This window comes from Bos taurus, chromosome 11 (assembly GCF_002263795.3).
Source record: "Bos taurus isolate L1 Dominette 01449 registration number 42190680 breed Hereford chromosome 11, ARS-UCD2.0, whole genome shotgun sequence".
In the NCBI taxonomy this organism is placed as follows: Eukaryota; Metazoa; Chordata; class Mammalia; order Artiodactyla; family Bovidae; genus Bos; species Bos taurus.
The window spans coordinates 68,368,699-68,388,842 of record NC_037338.1 but is presented as its reverse complement, the minus strand read 5'-3'; the positions used below and the strand labels follow the sequence as shown (position 1 = coordinate 68,388,842).

General features: G+C 41.9%; 1 long non-coding RNA gene across 14 annotated transcripts in view; it reads left to right on the top strand.

Annotated features, from left to right (window-relative positions):
• The window catches only part of LOC101905499 (uncharacterized), a 58,449-nt gene that overhangs the window by 21,788 nt on the left and 16,517 nt on the right, over window positions 1–20,144 (top strand). For 13 of the 14 annotated variants that reach the window (XR_009496485.1, XR_009496487.1, XR_009496489.1 and 10 more), the window contains 2 exons: window positions 5,879–5,983; window positions 6,732–6,860. This is a non-coding gene — a long non-coding RNA (uncharacterized lncRNA). Of the gene's footprint in view, window positions 1–5,878; window positions 5,984–6,731; window positions 6,970–20,144 lie in introns of all 14 variants that reach the window. The other variant, XR_003037228.2, reaches the window with a different exon arrangement.

The following is a 20,144-nucleotide window of genomic DNA, read 5'->3' as shown; positions in this document are numbered from 1 at the left end:
TTTTTACTCCTTTGTCTTTCTCTCTTACTACACTGTAAGCTCCGTGAGGACAGGGACCTTCTTGCTCATGATTCTGTCTTCAGCGCCTAGTGTGTAGAGGTACTCAGTAAGAACTTGTTGACTAAATTGCCTTGCACCTTCTTATTAGTACCTGCGTTGGGACTTTGTGGCTCTGCACAGTTCTTACCCTTGGCATGTGTGTTGTTACCTCTGCCAGAGGCACCCTTTCTCTCATTGACTGATCAGATTCCTTCTTGTTGTTTACCACTTCTCTGAGCAGTTCCTGGACTTCCCCAGGCAGTTCTGATTCAATAAAGTACTTTGGTCCTTTTGAATGGACTTTTCACCCTGAATGGCAGTTTTCCTTAGTGGGAGATACATGGCATTGCCCTTGGTCTACAGATGATAAGCAAGAGGCTCTGAGAAGTGGATTAACTTGGAATAACTGAGATTCAAACCCTGTGAATCTATAGAGCCCTCAGTCCTTCTGTCTCACTGTGCTTTCTCTAAAAGACACCGAATAGCAGACTCAGAGACTCTGAAGGGAAGGAGGTGTTTTTAGAAAAAATTACTTAAGTAATGAATGTGTGTGTGTATGTATGTATGTATATTTTTAATTTTCTGAGCATTAAACACAGTAAAGGGTAGAAGTAGTTCCCCCTCATCAGAAGTTTTGCTTTTTGCGGTTTCAGTTACTTCAGGTCTGAGAATATTAAATGGAAAATTCCAGGAATAAACAATTTGTAAGTTTTTAATTGCATGTTGTTCTCAGTAATGTGATGAAATCTTGTGCCATCCTTCTCCTTCCTGTCCAGGATGTGAATCATCCTTTAGTTCAGCATACCTACGCTGTGTACGCTATAGGAGAAAACATAGAATATATAGGGTTCAGTATTGTCCATGGTTCCAAGACTTGGAATGTATCCCACATAGATAAGGGAGGACTGCTATATCATTGACAAACCATTTATAAAGAAAGATGATAGAATGAAGGATGAACAAATTATTCAGAGGATGGTGTGTGTATTCTGTTTCTTCATCAGTCATACCTTTGGTGATTCCTTGTGACAACCACAACATACAGCCTAGTAGAGATGAGCCTAAGTGAAGCACTGTTAAATTCAAATTAAAGCAAATGTCAGTTATCATTCATAGTTGGGTTTCCCAGGTGGCGCTAGTAGTAAAGAACTCGATTGCCAATGCAGGAGACATAAGAGATGTGGGTTCAATCCCTGGGTTGGAAAGATCCCCTGGAGAAGGGCATAGCAACCTACCCCAGTATTCTTGCCTGGAGAATCCCGTGGACAGAGGAGCCTGGCAGGCTACAGTCCCTAGCATCGCAGTGTTGGACACGACTTAGCACACAGCGCAGTTGCTTGGAAGTATTATGAAGGGTGAAATCTGAACATTTTTGTTGAGGGGGAAAAATGTGCAAAAATTAGTGTGCAAAGCCATTAACACATTTTGATAAAAAATATCTTAGTGTATGTTGATAAGGGACTAGTTGATATCGTGGATAGCACCATATTATATAGCAGTTAAAAAGAAAGATATATCCACCTTCTCACACACACACATACACAGATATGGAGCAATCTCTAAGATCCATTAAGAGAAAACTAAAGCAAGCAAGATAAAAGTTCATGGCATGGTAGTATTAGTATTTGTATGAAAAACAGAGAGGACTCTATGTACTTGCTAGAAACAGACTACCTCTGGAGGTTTGTTTCTGTGTTTTTTTAATCTTACTGTGTTGCTGAAATTTTTAACCCCTATATGCATTGCCTTTTAAAAAAATTGTGATAAAAACACATAAAATTTACTATCTTATCTGTCTTAAACTTTACAGCAAAGAAATCCTTTTTTCTAGTGAATGATTCCCAATTTTATGTCTTGGGTTTTTGTATTTCAGATTTTTCTTGAAGTGAGACACATTTCTACTAAGAATAGGACAAAAAAGGGGGAGATTGTGCTTGAAATTGAAGATACCTATGTGTACCATTTGTCTATCATTTACCCCTCCATTTGTGTTGCTTCCACCACTCTTGCACTGGAAATCTTAGTGCTCCTCCCCTCTTTATTGGAGTATAGTTGATTTACAATATTATATAGTGTCAGGTGTACAGCATAGTGTACACCTGCAAGTTATACTCCATTTTAAGATAGCTATTATAATGGCTGTAATTTCCTGTGCCATGCAATGTATCCTTTTTGCTTATCTACTTTATACATAGTAGTTTGTAATCCCTAATTTGTCCCTCTCCTCTTTGGTAACCACTAGTTTGTCTTCTGTATCTGTCAGTCTGCTTCAGTTTTACATACACCTTGGGGTTGCCTTTTTCAATGACAGGTTTCTTGTGTGTTGATTTTGTCTTTCTAAATAGAGTAAATTCTTGCAAGCAGGAGGCATGTCTTATGATTATATCCTACAGCAATAAGCATAATAAAAGTTGCTTAATTGCATATTCAGAAAAGACTAGAGAGAGGTAGATAGAGAGAGAGACTCTTCTGCTGAAGAGATGATTGCTTTGGCTTTTCTCTGATTCACCTTACACTCTTCACTAGTGAAGAATTTCTTCCACTTACAGACTAAATGTGTTTAAGATTTGTGTGTGTGTGTCTGTGTGTGATGTTACCTTCTGAAAGCCCAGTGTTTGTGTGTGTGTGTGTGTGTGTGTGTGTGTGTGTGTGTGTGTGTGTGTGGTGTTACCTTCTGAAAGCCCAGGAGAGAGACCAGAAGCTGGAATGGGGCCTTGAGGCTGTGGCCTGATAGTAGTAATATAGTGATTCTTCTGTGTTGTAGCCTGGAGGAGAGTCTCAGATTTTTACCCTCAACCTAATTTCAAGCCTGGATATTCAGCTATCACCTGGGTAGTTGGACCTGTATGTGCCTTAAGTGTCTAAATTTAGTAGCATATAATAGGAATGTTTGATAAAAGTAATTTGTCATTTTTGGTAGGGCCTAGCATAGAGTAGGTATCCAAGAGGCGACACATAATGTTTGAGAAATATTTTGAAATAGTCTAATCTTTCCCTAGGTCCCCTATCTCTATTCATGTGCCTCCATGGTTACCCTCAGGCTAAAGAAATAGGGAATAGCAACATGGATTCTACCTTTAGGAAGTTGCCAGTTTCTTGTTTGTGGCTTTATGCTCAAACCAGAAGTGTATTCTGCTTCCACATATTTGAGAGCAAAATATCTGGACCTAGGGATATACTTGAAACTGCATCCCAGCTGAAAATGTTCCTATCACTCTGGCGTGGCTGGTCACCTCAGGCAGCTTTTTTGGTGGAGACCTGGCTTGAGAATCTTAGCGGGGAAGTCTTTATCTCTAGGGTGTCATGGCATAGCCAGGGTAGCTTATTGGGTCCAGGCATGGAGGGAGGGATAAGTAGGGGGCAAAAAGGGCTCAGCTCTGTGTCATTTTCTGCTCCAAGGAAGATGTGGGCACAGGTATGCCAGGGGCAGTGTTCTGGCCTGCTGTGGCTTGTCACCGCCCTATGAATGAGTCAGTCTTGCTCTTGGCTGCCCTGCAAGGCATTTGGGGTATAGTAGGAGATCATGGCATCCGGTCCCATCACTTCATGGGAAATAGATGGGGAAACAGTGGAAACAGTGTCAGACTTTATTTTTTGGGGCTCCAAAATCACTGCAGATGGTGACTGCAGCCATGAAATTAAAAGACGCTTACTCCTTGGAAGGAAAGTTACGACAAACCTAGATAACATATTCAAAAGCAAAGACATTACTTTGCCAACAAAGGTCTGTCTAGTCAAGGCTATGGTTTTTCCTGTGGTCATGTATGGATTTGAGAGTTGGACTGTGAAGAAGGTTGAGCACCGAAGAATTGATGCTTTTGAAGTGTGGTGTTGGAGAAGACTCTTGAGAGTCCCTTGGACTGCAAGGAGATCCAACCAGTCCATTCTAAAGGAGATCAGCCCTGGGATTTCTTTGGAAGGAATGATGCTAAAGCTGAAACTCCAGTACTTTGGCCACCTCATGCGAAGAGTTGACTCATTGGAAAAGACTCTGATGCTGGGAGGGACTGGGGGCAAGAGGAGAAGGGAATGACAGAGGATGAGGTGGCTGGATGGCATCACTGACTTGATGGATGTGAGTCTGAGTGAACTCTGGGAGTTGGTGATGGACAGGGAGGCCTGGCGTGCTGCGATTCATGGGGTCGCAAAGAGTCGGACACGACTGAGCGACTGAACTGAACTGAGGAGCTGGACTAGAGAATCTAAATCAGATAGACTTGCTTCAAATCCTAGAGATTTGGAGGGAGGAAATACACCTCCCAGGATGTTTCCTGTGTGCTGAGGTAGAGGAATCTGAATCTCTGGGGGCTTCCCTCCATCCATGTTATGACCTCTCAGCTTTTCTTCACCTTAAGCTTTTATTCCTTTCACGCTATCACTGTCCTGGCTTCTGGGAAGAGCAGGAAGATGGGGAGAGTTAATGAACTTGTGGGGCTCTGTGGATTTGCTGTCCTTATAATCCTTTCTGGATCAAAGCGTAGGTGTGCAGAAGAGGGTGAATGAGTAGGTGGGAGAACAAACATATGCTGCCTGTACCACTTATCTGGCACTCAGCCTAGACCCTTGCTTGGTATTATCAACCTTTCTGTGTTGTTTTCTTGCCCATTTAGAGCATAACCATGTGCACACATGTATTAATAATTTCTCATGAATGGATCCATACCCTTAATACTGTTTTTCTTCTTTAAAACTGTTCTGTAATCCTTTTGTCCTTTTTTCCCCTAGTTTCATTGAGATGTAATTGACATATAACATTGTGTATGTTTAAGGTGTGCAGTGTGATGATTCGATATGATTACCACAATATGGTTAACACATTCATTACCTTACATAGTTACCTATTTTTTATGTGTAGTGAGAATCTTTTTTTGTTGGATTGTGTGTTATAGACATCTTTTCATGTCAGTAAACATAGAATTAATAGCTGAATTATATTTCCACGTGTGGATATACCATAATGCATATTACTTTGTATTTAATCTGTTTATCTTGTCTCTAATCAGCGGGGCCTTCCCTGATGTTCTTACTTAAAGTTGTAACAATTTCTCTTCCTTAACCCTCTCCCTTCTCTCCTTTACTTTTCTTTATAGTGTTTAGCCCAACATGCTATACTTTTTTTTCTTGTTTATTGCCTAACACCCTTCATTAGAATATAGACTCCATGAAAATAGGGATTTTTTTTTTTTTAATCTGCTTTTTCTGTACCTATAGCTTAGTACCAGCTCCAGGTATACAGGTGGTGCTCAATAAATATTTGTTGAATGAATGAATTTGTTGGATTTTTGGTATGCCCATTGAAGTTTATATTTGTGATATTATATACATTCTTTCGGAGAAGGCAGTGGCACCCCACTCCAGTACTCTTGCCATGAAAATCCATGGATGGAGGAGCCTGGTAGGCTGTAGTCCATGGGGTCGCTAAGAGTCGGACATGACTGAGCGATTTCACTTTCACTTTTTACTTTCATGCATTGGAGAAGGAAATGGCAAGCCACTCCAGTATTCTTGCCTGGAGAATCGCAGGGACGGGGAAGCCTGGTGGGCTGCCGTCTATAGGGTCGCACAGAGTTGGACACGACTGAAGTGACTTAGCAGCAGCAGCATACGTTCTTTAGAAAATACTTTGGTACATAATCTTTATACTCTTGTCCATGTATCTCCTTTGGATAAATTTTAAGAACTGGGATGACTGAGTTAAAGGATATGCACAGTTAAAATGTTGGTTCATGGAGCCAAACTACACTTAAGAATGTTAACACCAGCAGTGCATGGGATTGCCTGTTTCTCCATATCATCAGTAATTCTGGCTTGTGTGTTTTTTGTCTTCCTCACCTGACAGATGACACGTGGTCTTATCACTGTAATGTGGTAGTTGAGGCTGTGACTCTGGAGCCAGCCTGATGGGGACTGAATTCTGACTCAGCCACTTACTATGTGACCTTGGGTAAGTCATTTAACTTCTCTAAAGTAGGGTTAATGATAGCACCTGTTTCATGAGAAATAAATCAGTTAGTCCAAGTAAAATGCTTTGAATAGTAACTGAGACATGGCAATAAATATGATTTAGTGTCCATTTCTGTGAATATTAAAGATTAAACATCTTTTATAAATATAAATCCAGTATCTTTTGGGCAGATGTATATATTTTTTAAATCACTCATTCATGTCATGTCCTTTGCACATTTTCCTACTAGTATTTTTTTAAATAATTTGTAAGAGCTAAAGTGTTCACAGTTGTATATGGTGCAGATATTGTTCCCAGTTTGTCTTTCATTTTTCACCTTTATGCAATCTTTTATCTGTAAGAGTTTGACATTTTCAGGTAGTCAAAGGTAATCTTTTCCCTTATAATATATTTGCTGCTAGGCCAATGTTTAGAAAAGGCATTCTTTCCGACATCAAAATTATAAAAACAGTTATTGTCTTTGAGTACTTTGTATGGATATATATTTTAAAATCTTTGATTCACCTGAAATTTATTTTGATATGAAGATAGCAATTGATCTGGCTCTGTTTCTTTTCAGTAGTGTCCCAAACCCCTTTACTGAAGGAATAAGAACAGGAGCCTTTAATCTATTCTCCCCTCCCCTAATTTGAAAGTAAGGTATCCTAGCTATAGCAAATAGCAAAGCTCCATTTTATTTTGTTTTGTTTCAGCTCGTTTCACTTTGGTTCGTTGTATATCTTTTCAGCCACACCACATGCCATGCACAGGATCTCAGTTCCCTGACCAGGGATTGAACCCATGCCCCTTGCAGTAGAGGCACAGAGTCTTAACCACTGGACTGCCTGGAAAGTTCCCGGATCTGCATTACTTTGGGGTGAATATGCTGTATAAAGCAGTTTGGGATCAGAACTCAGTTGACTATGTGATGAAGCTGCTGGGCTCACTGGTGTAGCATCTCTCCTGGCTCTGGAAGCTCCTCCTAAGTAGGTCCTTATTTGGAGACTGCTTTGATAGGCATCGTTAGTTTGGAATGATAAGTTCTGTTCAAAAAACATGTGATTGTAGCAGGTGTTTCCTCCCTCCAGCCTAGGTATATTGATAGGGTATTGCTTGGGGGGGTGTTGAGTGGTAGTACACCCATCATGTTCTAGCTCTGTCCTCATCTGTTCTTTTTGGAACTCTAGTCCCATCCAGTTTCTTGCCTCTGACTCAAAATGGAAGGAGGGTGATTTGTATACAACAGAGCATCCACATATTTCATGGCAGCTACTATCTGCTGGAGATAATGACAAAAGGTAGCTAACTCATACATGGCATATACCAGGAACTGTTCTATCACCTTACACATATAACTTTTTTATGTGGTAGGTGCTCTGTACTGGGTTGTATGGTGTTCCCCTAAAAATTTGTATCCACCCAGAATGTGATTTTACTTGGAAATAGGGCCTTTGTAAGATATAATCAAGTTATGAAGTCATTCCTTGATTGGGCCATAATTCAGTGCCTGGTATTCTTATAAGTGGGAGACAACACAGACAGAAGACAACCATGTTGAGATGTAGGCAGGGTTTACTGGCACCTACTGGAAGCTGGAAGAGGCAAGGAAAGTATCTTCCCTAGAGCCTTTAGAGGGAGTGTGGCCCTGCTGACACCTGTATTTTGGACTCTTAGGCTCTAGAACTGGAAAAGACAATGGCAACCCACTCCAGTACTCTTGCCTGGAAAATCTCATGGATAGTGGAGCCTGGTGGACTGCCATCTATGGGGTCACACAGAGTCGGGCATGACTGGAGCGACTTAGCAGCAGCAGCAGCCTCTAGAACTGTGAGAGGATAAATTTCTATTGTTTCAAGCCACCCAGTTTATAGTATTTGTTACGACAACTCTAGGAAACCAGTGCATGCTCTTACTGTCATCTCTGTTCTCAGATAAGGAAACTGAGGCCCGGAGAGGTCAGATACTTGGAAATCTCTTTAGGCCACTGCTCTGATGCCTGGGCATTCACTCTGCATCTTTTGCTGTTCTAATCAGCTCTGCACCTTCACTACAGCCTTCCTCTTACGGTAGTGCTGGGGCTGAGCTGCTCAGAGGGCTCCTTTCCTGTAACATAGCAGGCTGCAGCATTTCCCCGTCCTTGCCCTCTTCCCACTCTAAAGCAGAAATGCATACCTCTCAGGAGGCTTTTGGTTGAAGTCTGATGATTTCAGCAGGTGTCTTTCTGGCCGTACCCCTGCAGGTGAAATCAGACTTTTCTTATCATTTCCTTGCAATGTGAGGGAAGTATCAGTGACAGGTCAGGGGAAGGTCACCAAGCTTCTTCGGGCAAGTGGTTTTATGCTTCCCATTCCTGGCCTGCTGTATTTCCTAGAATTCCTGCCAGCAGACAGCTCAAGTCTTGTTTTTCTTTGGCGCTTTCAGGATCTCACACATAGTTTACGTGCCACGTCTCACAGTCTATGGCCGTGAGCAGAGAAGGAGCAGCCTCTTGGTAGCACTGTGAGGACCCTGGTCACTTGTTCTTGATTAACTCAACCCACTGCAGTGGCTCTCTCCCTTGATAAAAGGAGTGGGAGGATAAGGGCATTGTTTGACCCTGCTCATCTCCCTGAACAGCACCTTGTCTGCCATGGTCTCTTCTGCTGGCATCCCAGAAGAGGTTTCCTCCCCTTGCATCCCAATGCTGGCCACAGAATCCTGCCTGTTTTCTTGTATAGACCTTTTCCTTTGGATCCTAATCTTTTCTCAGCTCCTCTTACTAGACTGTGTATCTGTTTTGTTTGCTGCTGTATCCCAGAACTGAGTAAAGATTTGGCACTTATTAGCCCATCAAGAAATGTTTATTGAATGAAGGAGTGAATATTGACCACAAAGTTTTGGAATCTTGCTTTTTCTTGCTTCGTACTGAAGCCGGGGACCAGATTTAGAACTTTAGAGGTCTAAGCAATGGGAAGATTATGGTTGTTACTGTCGTTGTTCAGTTGCTAAGTCATGTCTGATTCTTTGGGACCCCATGGACTGCAGCATGCCTGTCTTCCCTGTCTTTTCACTTTCCCTTGGAGTTTGCTCAGATTCATGTTCATTGGAAGATTATGACGTTCCTCATGATTTCAGCCCTGAGTATATATTTCAGAAACAATATTAAACACAAAATAAGCATAAGGAAATCTAGCAAAGTATAAGGGAAATCTAGCAAAATTTTGATATTTACCATGACTACCTGGATGAATAGAAAATAATTTAAAACATTCATTATTGTTATTTCTGCTTTCCCAGTTCCCTGAGCATGTGCTGTCAGGTAATACTGCCTGAACCAGCCCTTCCCTGGCCTTGAATTTCACCTTCATTTCCTCATATTTCCATCTGCTGAACCTGCCAGCCAGCCCTTTTCATCTCCCAGTGGTGTCCAGACCACTGAGAGCCCAGCCTGGGCTAGTGCTCTGGGCTCCCTGGGGCCTTGCCAAGAAAGTCACATAGAACGTGTACACTGCTGCAGGGCTCCTCACAGTGAGAATTCCCGTGCTGAACTGAGATTTAGAGTCAGCATAGCATTTTAAAAGTTGTATTATTTTAATTTTGGTTGCATTGGGTCTTTGTTGCTGCACATGGGCTTTCTCTAGTTGCAGTGAGTGGGCTGTCTCTTTGTTGCAGTGCCTGGGCTTCTCATTGTGGTGGTTTCTCTTTTTGTGGAGCGCAGGCTCTAGGGTGCAAGGGCTTTAGTAGTTGCCATACACGGGCTCAGCAGTTGTGGTTTACAGACCTTAGAGTGCATGGGTTTCAGTAGTTGCAGCTTGCAGGTTCTAGAGCGATGGCTCAGAAGGTGTGGTCCACAGGCTTCGTTGCTCTGTGGCATGTAGAATCTTCCTAGATCAGGGATCAAACCCATGTCCCCTGCATTGACAGGCAGATTCTTACCCATTGCGCTATCAGGGAAGTCCTTACCTTAGCATTGCCAAGTGATTACACTTAGGCCAATTTTTCATTGTAGTAAATTAAATCTGTAATAAATGTAATCTGCTTTCATGATTCTTGATGTGGAAAGTCTAGAAATTTCCCTTTGTTCTTCCTTCTTAGATCACTGAGAAAGAAGTAAGATGCAGGCCCACTTTGCCCCTATATTAATATGGGCCTTGTTGAGACCATTTGGAAGTGGAGCTCAGGCCTCAAATAGGCTGTTCCAAGGCTATAAATGTAATCACATCCTGTTACTGCTTGATTCCGTAGAGTTTAAAATAGCGTTGGAAACCTCCTAGGAAAAAAAGCTCCACCGTAACTTCTTGGCTAAGGAAGTAGTATGTGCTGGCCAAAGCAGAAGGAGTAGCCAGGGCTCCCAAGTTCTATTCTGGACCTGTTGATTTGAGATGTGATGTTCAGCAATCTGAGATGGTGTTCTGTAGCGCTAAGGTTTCTCATCCTTAGCACAGAGTTTGTGCTTGCAGGGAAAGAGGCCAACACGCTGGTTTCCTGTCCTCTAGGAGAGTCTCATTATTAGAAGTCCTCCCTTTCATTTGAATTTCTGTGTCCCTACTTTTATTTAAATGAAGAAATATCCCCCACAGAGTTAATACAGGAACCCCAGCAGTATCATCCATGTTTTACTTGACTTCATCTTATCAGAATTGCTGTCCTTTTAGCAGTGTGATTTAGATCAGCTCTTGTGAGGAATGGGAACTTTGATAGGGTTTTGGAAAAGGAAGGGAAAGTTTGTGTGGGGCACACACCTTGGACAACCAGAAAGGAACATGAAGGGACCAGGTATGTACTGACCCAGATTGGGAAGAACAAACATATCTCTGGAGAGCCAGACATAAATTATATGTTTTTGTATATTTTTTCATTTAGTTATCATAATGCAAATCAATGAAATATTATCTCCATTTTTGCACATGGGCAAACTGAAAGTCAAAGAAGTTAGGTAACTTGCCCAAGATCAGACAGCTAATAAAAGGCTGAGTTAGGATTTATTTCTCCTCAGGTCTGTCCAGTTCCAAAGCCCACACTGTTTTTATAGAACTCTTCTATTTCTGACAAGATTTGAGAAAGGAGGGTGGGGAAGGAAGAGAAGAAGGGGAGATGCCACCTTTCTTTACTTCACAGTTCTGCTTGTTTAGACGTGTTTAGCCAGAGCACCCTGTTGGTAGAATAGGACTGGGTTCTGTATATAGATGTGCTGCAACAACTTATGTGGGAAAGTCACCAGTTGACTGTAGGGAAGGATTAAAAAAAGCCTTTGTTCTTTACCTTTAGGTCTTCATTGTGGTGTAACTTACACTGTCAAAACACCACTGGTAACACTGGTGTACAGTTTAAGAGGGCCTTCCTGTCATCCAAATAAAATCTGTTCATGTGTTCTAGGGAATAAGCCATGATGGCGGCAGAGATGAGGGTGTGGTGTGGCCTTACTGCATGTATTGGGAGCTGGTGGCACCTGTTACATGACTATTACAGTGAATTATTACTGAGTAAACAAGAGGTGTCTCTCTTTTGCCTTTCCAAGGGAGACCAGATGGCGATGAGTGTTGGCCCAGATCCAGGGGAGCCTGGCCTCTGGGCTGGCAGAGGAGACAGCTTTAGTGTCAGGTGATGAAGTAAGAAGAGACAGGGCTGGTCTGTCAAGTGATAGAATTTCAGGGGGCACCAAGAATACGTCTTGCCCCTCAAAGACTTTTCTCAACTATTTGTTATTGCTTGGAATTCTACCAGTGACATTTTCTCCCCTTGATGTAAGCTTTTTGAGACCCTATGAAAAGACTCCAGAAAAGGGTTTGATTATGAAACATCTCGGTCATGTAAGTGAAAGTATGAATGAGTTCTTATGATTGATTTCTGAGAACTAGACTAAGGCAGGGACAGAGGGGAGAAAGCATTGTGCCCCTAGTCATAGTGATGGGAAGGATTCACCATTGAAATTGAGATTAGGGCCCTGAAAGGAGAAGTTGGGTCCCCAAGAACCATTTTGTGTTCTTTACAATTTTGCCTGAGGAAAGACAAGATGCTGAGAGTGGTCCCCACCAGTGTGCTGGCTGTGCAGTCATGATGTTGTCTGGAGAACAGCTGACGAGCAGAATGTGACAAGGAATGTAGGGCCTTTGAGGCTGTGGTTTTCTCTGATGTCCTCAGATAAGACCGTCACAGATCTTAGGAAGCAGGAAGCATCTTCCCAGAAATGGTGTAAAATCATGGCGCAAAAGAAGCCACTGATGATGACATGGGTAGAGCGCTTCCTCTGTGGCCGCTGGTCATAGACAACTTCTGGTCTAGATTTCCCAATGAGCTGTGCTGAGATCGGGCTTTACCAGGAAGTAAAATAAGCCACGTCCAAAGCAGTGACAAAGCATTTGAGGTAACAATACAAAGGTGCAGTTCCCCCTTGTTCACTGATTTGTGGAGCCAAAATAACTAAGCCAGGGATGCCAGCATAGCACCTACGAGTCAGATCTTTAACCGTTTTGAATTGAATTCACTCCTGGTTGACTGTTCATTTTTCATTTACCATTTACAAAGGCTCTCAAAATGCCTTTGTAATTGAAATCCACACATCCCAGGGAGTCTTTGACAGCTCACATCTCAGTGCTTTTCTCAACTCCTCACAATTGAATTTGTGGATGCCGTTCATCCTCAGGCTTCAACTTTACTCTGTCCACATTTCTACCCACATTTCCAGAGCATTTTCTTTGGATCAGACTTTTGGCTTCATTCAGGCCTCTGAGGTTCTTTCTTCTTTTGGCACATTTCCCTAGACCCCTTACCTCCTAAAGTTTGATACAGAATGAATCATGTTCCTTACTGAAATTAGCACAACTTTTTGGAAGTTTCTGGTTATACCACATGTCTACCTCTCTCTCCAGCCACCTCAGCCTCACATGCAAGATCTAGTTGTGTAGTTGGATCTGCTGACCATGAGAATTTTAAAGCCAGTGCCCCTCTAGGGAGGGACTCCTGGGCATACGCCCTGAGTGACAGGTCTGGTCTACTAGTCTCTGCCTCTCCTCCGTTTCACCTGTATTTTGGCTTTTCCCTGGAGGAGCCCCTAGCCCTGACCAGGACTGTAATGCAGGGACTGTGGCCTTTGCTTTCCAGCCTCTTTCAGGCCAGGTCCCTTCTCCTTTTCTTACAGGTAGGCTTCGGCAGGTAGAGTTCTGCCCATGCACTGATCTCCTCGTGTTGACTACTCTGAACTTTGTCTGCTGCTATTTGGGCTAATTGGACGTCTTGCTGGTCTGTTTATCTGTGCTTCTGGAACAAAGCTCTTAGACGTAGCCAAGCCCTTGTCCTGAATTTCATGTTAGCTCTCCAGCTGCCTCTGCCTCAGGAAGAGCTTTTAATATGCATTTATAAAGCTCAAAAAGGGAGATAGAGAATACAGCATTTTCTAGACTGACTTAACTAAAGAACCTTTTTTTTTTTTTTTGAAGGAATGTTTGTTAAAATTTGACAGAATATAGTGTTTGGTGGGGCACAGTTTCGGAAAGTATAAGGCTTTATCCCAAACCAGTGGACGTCAAATGAAGGAATTCTAGGTGAAGGTAATGTGACAGTCAGTGAGAAAAATTCTCTTCGGTAGGGAAATCTCTCCTGGGGCTCCTCATTGAACAAATGTCCTCTGAGCACCTGCCACTCATCTGTCTCTCTGCTGGAATCACATCATGTGTTTGATTGCTTACTGTGTGTCTGCGTAAGGCCAGCTCTGATCTGGAGTGGAGCCCCAGGTGGAGAAGAAGGTAGGGATGCAACATTATTTCTTCCACTTTTCATCCTCTTCTCCTTTCCTCCAGTTGAAATGGGTGATGCCATCATGGCCACAGAAACCACTGGCTTCTAGATCCAAGGAAAGAGGGCTTTTCTGAGGCTTTCCCCCTGGCTTTGACCTCTTCCGGGATTTTTGTAGCACTTTTGAGCACCCCATCTCTCCTACTCTGGGACTAGTTCATCTCCACACTAGCCTCCAGTCTCACTGCTAGTTCATGATTTTACTTTACATATGGGCATCAGTGCTAAGTGGGTGGAGCTCATTCTTATGGAATGGATATGACATTATAAGTTTTCTACTTTGCCTATGAAATCCTCTTCTTTTATAGCTCATGGGCAGTTCAGACTATAATAATTTTTTTCACCCCTTCAGTGAAGATAAACCCATGTTCTGGGCAGGGCAGTCTTGCAGGTGAAGACTCATTTAAATCTTCCAGGTGGATGACTGAGTGCAAAGGACATAGCTGGAAAAGGAAGCCAGTTACTCCCTCTGAATATTATTCTCAGCCAGGATAGGAAAAGACCACTTGAAGCAGATAGAAGTCACTAAGACTCCTGATTCAGGCCTTTTGAGACCCTGGTATATATGTCTTTACTGTCATCAGTGAGATCTTTGGTTGGCTGGCCTTATTAACTCAGTTGGCTGAGCTAATCATAAACTAGATGGAAAGGCTCAGTGTTGAACCTTCCCTTAGGTTTGGTGTTCTCTGAACAGCGACAGATAGCATCCTCTACCAACAAAGCCCCACCTTAGAGGCCTTGAAGGCTTGTTGTCACTTGTCCATTTCTGCCGCATCCTGTGAAAGGCCATGTGAAGATCAGGGAGTGAGTTCACTTGCAGGTAGGGGGAAAGGGCTTGTAATGGACATTTAGAGATCTTAAATAGAGTCAGTCAGTTATTTGGTCATTCAGTTCAGTTCAGTTGCTCAGTCGTGTCCGACTCTTTGCGACCCCATGAATCGCAGCACACCAGGCCTCCCTGTCCATCACCAACTCCCGGAGTTTACTCAAACTCATGTCCATCGAGTCGGTGATGCCATCCAGCCATCTCATCCTCTGTCATCCCCTTCGCCTCCTGCCCCCAATCCCTCCCAGCATCAGTCTTTTCCAGTGAGTCAACTCTTTGTATCAGGTGGCCAAAGTATTGGAGTTTCAGCTTTAGCATCAGTCCTTCCAATGAATACCCAGGACTGATCTCCTTTAGAATGGACTGGTTGGATCTCCTTGCAGTCCAAGGAACTCTCAAGAGTCTTCTCCAACACCACAGTTCAAAAGCATCAATTCTTCAGCGCTCAGCTTTCTTCATAGTCCAACTCTCACATCCATACATGACCACAGGAAAAACCATAGCCTTGACTAGACGGACCTTTGTTGGCAAAGTAATGTCTCTGATTTTTAATATGCCATCTAGGTTGGTCATAACTTTCCTTTCAAGGAGTAAGTGATCAGTCTGTAGGTATTTATAATTATTTGTTGGTCTATAATTGCAGAAGGCTTACTTGCCCCAACTAGTCTTTCCTATGATGAAGACATTTCCTAAGATTCTTTCCTTGGTCCCTTTCTCTGCTCCCTTCATAAACTGTCCCTGGTTGATGTCATCTACGCTTATCAAAAACTTTCAGATCTCTATCTCCAACATAAGTCTCTCTTCTTAGTTCCTGACTCATGATGACTAAACACTATTGATACCGTAACCTGGATGGCTCTTAGCCTTTTTAAACTCTACATGTCCCAAGTCAAATTACATTATTCATCAAAGCATCCTCTTTTCCCTGTTCCCTCATTTCTTCTTATCCCTATTCCTCTTCCTTTGTTCCGTGATTTAGGAGCATCGCCATCCAGGGTGATTAGTAAACTTGCTTCTGAATCACTGTTTTGCGCTGATCCCCCACCAGGAATTTAATAGGCTCTGAGTATAATGTAAGACGTTTAGGATGTGTCTAGATGGTTTGTTTATTTTTTCTTTTCCTTTTCTTAAATTTCTTGTCTGCAAGGCATGTATAGTTGAATTCCATAGAGAAGTTAACAGAAAAAATAATTAAAGGTTAATGTGAGGTTTAGATTTTAAGTAAAACGGAAGTTCTGGAAAGGAAGCATCCGAGGGCTACAACACTTCGAGAGGAAGCTTCGTGAAAGAGGTGAGAGTTGACTAAGGACACCTGAGGTGGGATAGGGACCGGAAGACCTCTTTGGAAGCGCGTGCAATGGTGAAAGGATGGGGCAAATAATTCGCAGCTTGTTTCTTGTGCAGGTTGAGTAATCATCAACTCCCCCATGAACTGCTTCTGCTCGGCACTAATGTACCTTGTGCACTTTGATTCTGTTCAAAAGGTTCTGAGGACTTGAGCATCCTGTGTAATCTGTTAGTTAGCCTGGAACTGTCTTTTCCTTTAAAATTTTGGCTCAAAGCGTCATTGTGCAACTTGTGGGAACTCTGATTCCTTCACCCAGAATTCACCATGTTCCTAGGAACTCTTATATTTATGGTCACTCTGATTTTGAGTTCTTGCTTCCATTAAGTTCGTTCAGATTGTAGATGGTCTTGGTGTCTCAAGTTGCTGTTACTGTTTCCATCCACATTGACTCAGATGGTAGAACTCAGATATCTCCCAGCTCAAAGCCTTTGTTTGAGTGTGTAGCAGACTGTTAAAGTTCGGCGTAATGGAGAGTATTTTACGTTGCAGCAAAGTAAACAACTTGAATTCTAACACTGGCTCTCCCTGTCTCTTAAAGTACTTTGCCCACCTTTGCATTAGAGATCCATCACTATTACTGTATGTGGCCTTGGTGTCTCTTACAATCTTCTCTCTCTTTCCTTTGCAAACCATCCTTACTCTGTTACTACTAAGCACTGCAGATACTTCTTATTCTTATTATGCAAAGCAATTGAACTCTTAACTCTCCCTCCCAAATTCACCTCGTATAGCCAAGATCCACTGAAGGACTCCGCTGAATAAAAAGCTCATCTGCTTAGCCACACAAAGGATTTGTAGAACCTCTTACATATACATTATCTTCTCTCATTTGGAAGTATTTCTTGTTTTAAATAGCATTTACTTCTTCTTAACCCAGAAATGGTTTTGCTTTGAAGGATCTGGGCAGAGGAGGTATAAGAGAAAAGGGCAACAATGTGGATATAAGCAGGAACCTACATAAAACCTGTTGTGGGCAATGAAAGAACTCGTCTAACTGGAAAGAATTCTTATTAGGGAGTAGTGCTCAGCATAGATTAGGAAGTCCAGAAAAGGACCTACATTCAGTGGGAAAGGATAGTGTTTAGGACAAATATCTAACCATTTAAAAGAAAATCTCTGCCACCTTCTAGTAAAATAAATTCTAGATAAATACTTTTATTTATTTGTATTTCTTCTTATTGGGTTGGCCAAAAAGTTTGTTCATAAAATCTTATGGAAATACCCAAAAGAACTTTTTGGCCAACCTGATATTTATTTTTATTTTTAAAAGTAATTTTTACTGGAGTATAGTTGATTTGCAGTGTTGTGTTAGTTTAAAGATTTTTGCATAAAGTGATAAGTGTACTTGAAAATAGTTTTTTAAGTGTGGTACGAAAGGCACAAACCATAAAGGAAAAAATGTGGTGGATTAGTTTTTTAAAAATCACAACAAACACCATAAGCAAAATAAAAAGTAGATACCAACTGGTTAAAAAGAGTTTTCAGTATATCTCTAATGTGTGTAAAATTATTAATTTGTAAACTCTTATAAGTTAATAGGAAAAAAACACAAGAAAATGAGAAAAGTCATAGAAAAATAAGTACAAGTGATTAATAAAGAATATAGAAAATGGGTGTTTCATTTATAATCCAGAAAACACAAATAGAAATGAGATATCATTTTTCACTATCAGTCTATATTTAGACTGATAAATTTAAAAAGAAGAAAATATTTATTGCTGGTGAGGGCTGGAGGAAAAGAACTTTACTCTGTTGCTGGGAATGAATATTAATACATTTTCTCTGAAGTTCAGTTTGGTGATATATATCAGATTTAAGGTACACATGGTCTTAAACCAGCAATTCAACTTCTAGGTATTCATCCCAATGGTAAATGTACAGAGATACATATTTGAGGTAATTTACTATTACAGAGTCTATAAAGCAATCAAAATAGCCATTGGTAAGGGACTGGTCAAATCAACTGTGGTATGTCCATACAATGATACATGAAGTGTAAATCTTTAATTATTGACACAGAAAGATGGCTATAACAGATGCATGAAAAAATATATAGCATATGAACCTATTTCAGTTGAGATATAGTCATAACTATGTTCAGTTCAGTTCAGTTGCTCAGTCGTGTCCAACTCTTTGTGACCCCATGAATCGCAGCACACCAGGCCTCCCTGTCCATCACCAACTCCCAGAGTTTACTCAACTCATGTCCATCGAGTCGGTGATGCCAACCAGCCATCTCATCCTCTGTCATCCCCTTCGCCTCCTGCCCCCATTCCCTCCCAGCATCAGGGTCTTTTCCACTGAGTCAACTCTTCGCATGAGGTGGCAAAGTATTAGAGTTTCAGCCTTAGCATCAGTCCTTCCAATGAATACCCAGGACTGATCTCCTTCAGAATGGACTGGTTGGATCTCCTTGCAGTCCAAGGGACTCTCAAGAGTCTTCTCCAACTATGTAGATATATTTTAAAAATCATACAATGCATTAACAAATTATCTTTTCTGATTCAGAAAAAAATAGTCACTTTAAAAAAATTAGGAAATAACAAGAGAGTAGCATTGAAATATATACATTACTGGATGTAAAATAGATAAATAGTGGTAAATTGCAGTGTAACACAGGGAACTCAACCTGGCTCTGTGGCAGCCTAGAGGATGGGGTGGGAGGGTGGGGGGAAGTTCAAAGAGAGGGCACATAAGTATACTTACGGCTGATTCATGTTGTTTTATGGCAGAGACCAGAACAACATTGTAAAGCAATTATCCTCCAATTAAAAACAAATTTTAAAATAGAACAATTATAACAATATCTGAAATTAAATAGTAAATAGATTCTGACTTGTGATGGGTGGGCTGAAACCAGGCTTTTTTTTTTTTTAACCTTGATGAGCTAGGTAATGAATAGTGATAAAAGTAGAAAGTTTTATAGTGTGAATGTATGAAATGAATGAAGTGAAAAATGCGGTTAGGGAAACAAGTTAGGAAGCTGTAGTGGCAGCGTAGGCCTGAAATATGAAATAATAAGGCATCAGCTGGAGAAGGATTATAAGGAAAAGAACTAATCTGAAGGGCACTTCATAGAAGAAACCACTGATCTGATCATCTCTCAGGCAGGAAGAGGATAAAGAAGAAAAAATAAGTCACTGATAATGCCAAGGTGTCTGTTTAGCCTTTGAAGTTGGACGACAGCTCGTCATGACAGAAATAGGGGTAACTGGAAAGGAGAAGCACTCTTTCTAGAAGAGGAGACAAACTTGTTTCTTGGGGTTGATCTTGAAGGGCTAGAGGTACATCTGAAAGGAAATGTTTAGGCTGGGGATTCCCATTTAAAGAAAAAATAACATGTAAAAAGAGAGCTAATAGGTGAAAGTGGGGGCTCTAAATCTGACACCCTTGAAATTCTTGGGGATGGGGTGGGTCGTACCGGGTTCTCCCTTTCCTGTCAGCAGTCTTGACAGACTCTGGAGAGGAATGTGGCGTTGGTCTCATTTGGAACCTGAGAACAGAGCTTGAGAGGTAGGATTGGGCAGTAATCGTTATTTTAAAATCTCTCTGCCATTTACAAAGGCCATTATGTGCAGCAGTTTATTTAACACAATCCTGTATACCACGTGCTATTTTTTTTTTACTCCTTTATAGAACTGAAGTTCGGTTAGTAAAATTAGGACTCAAACTAAGGTATGAGTGCTCGCTCAGTCACTTGAGTTGTGTCTGACTCTGACTCTTTGTGACCTTATGGCTCCTCCTTTCCGTCAAGCTCCTCTGGCCATGGGGATTCTCCAGGCAAGGATACTGGGTTGGGTTGCCATATCCTCCTCCAGAAGATCTTCCTGACCCAGGGGTTGAACCCATGTCTCTTATTTCTCTTGCATTGGCAGGCAGGTTCTTTATCACTGGCACCACCTGTAAAGTCCAAACTAAGGTATGTGAAGTGAAAGTCGCTCAGACATGTCCAACTCTTTGTGACCCCATGGACTATACAATCCATGAAATTCTCTAGGCCAGAGTCCTGGATTGGGTAGCCTTTCCCTTCTCCAGGGGATCTTGCCAACCCAGGGATCGAACCCAGCTCTCCCACATTGCAGGTGGATTCTTTACCAGCTGAGCCACAAGGGAGGCCAAAGAATACTGGAGTGGGTAGCCTGTCCTTTCTCCAGCGGGTCTCCCTGGCCCAGGAATAGAGCCAGGGTCTCCTGCACTGCAACTGAGCCTCTAGGGAA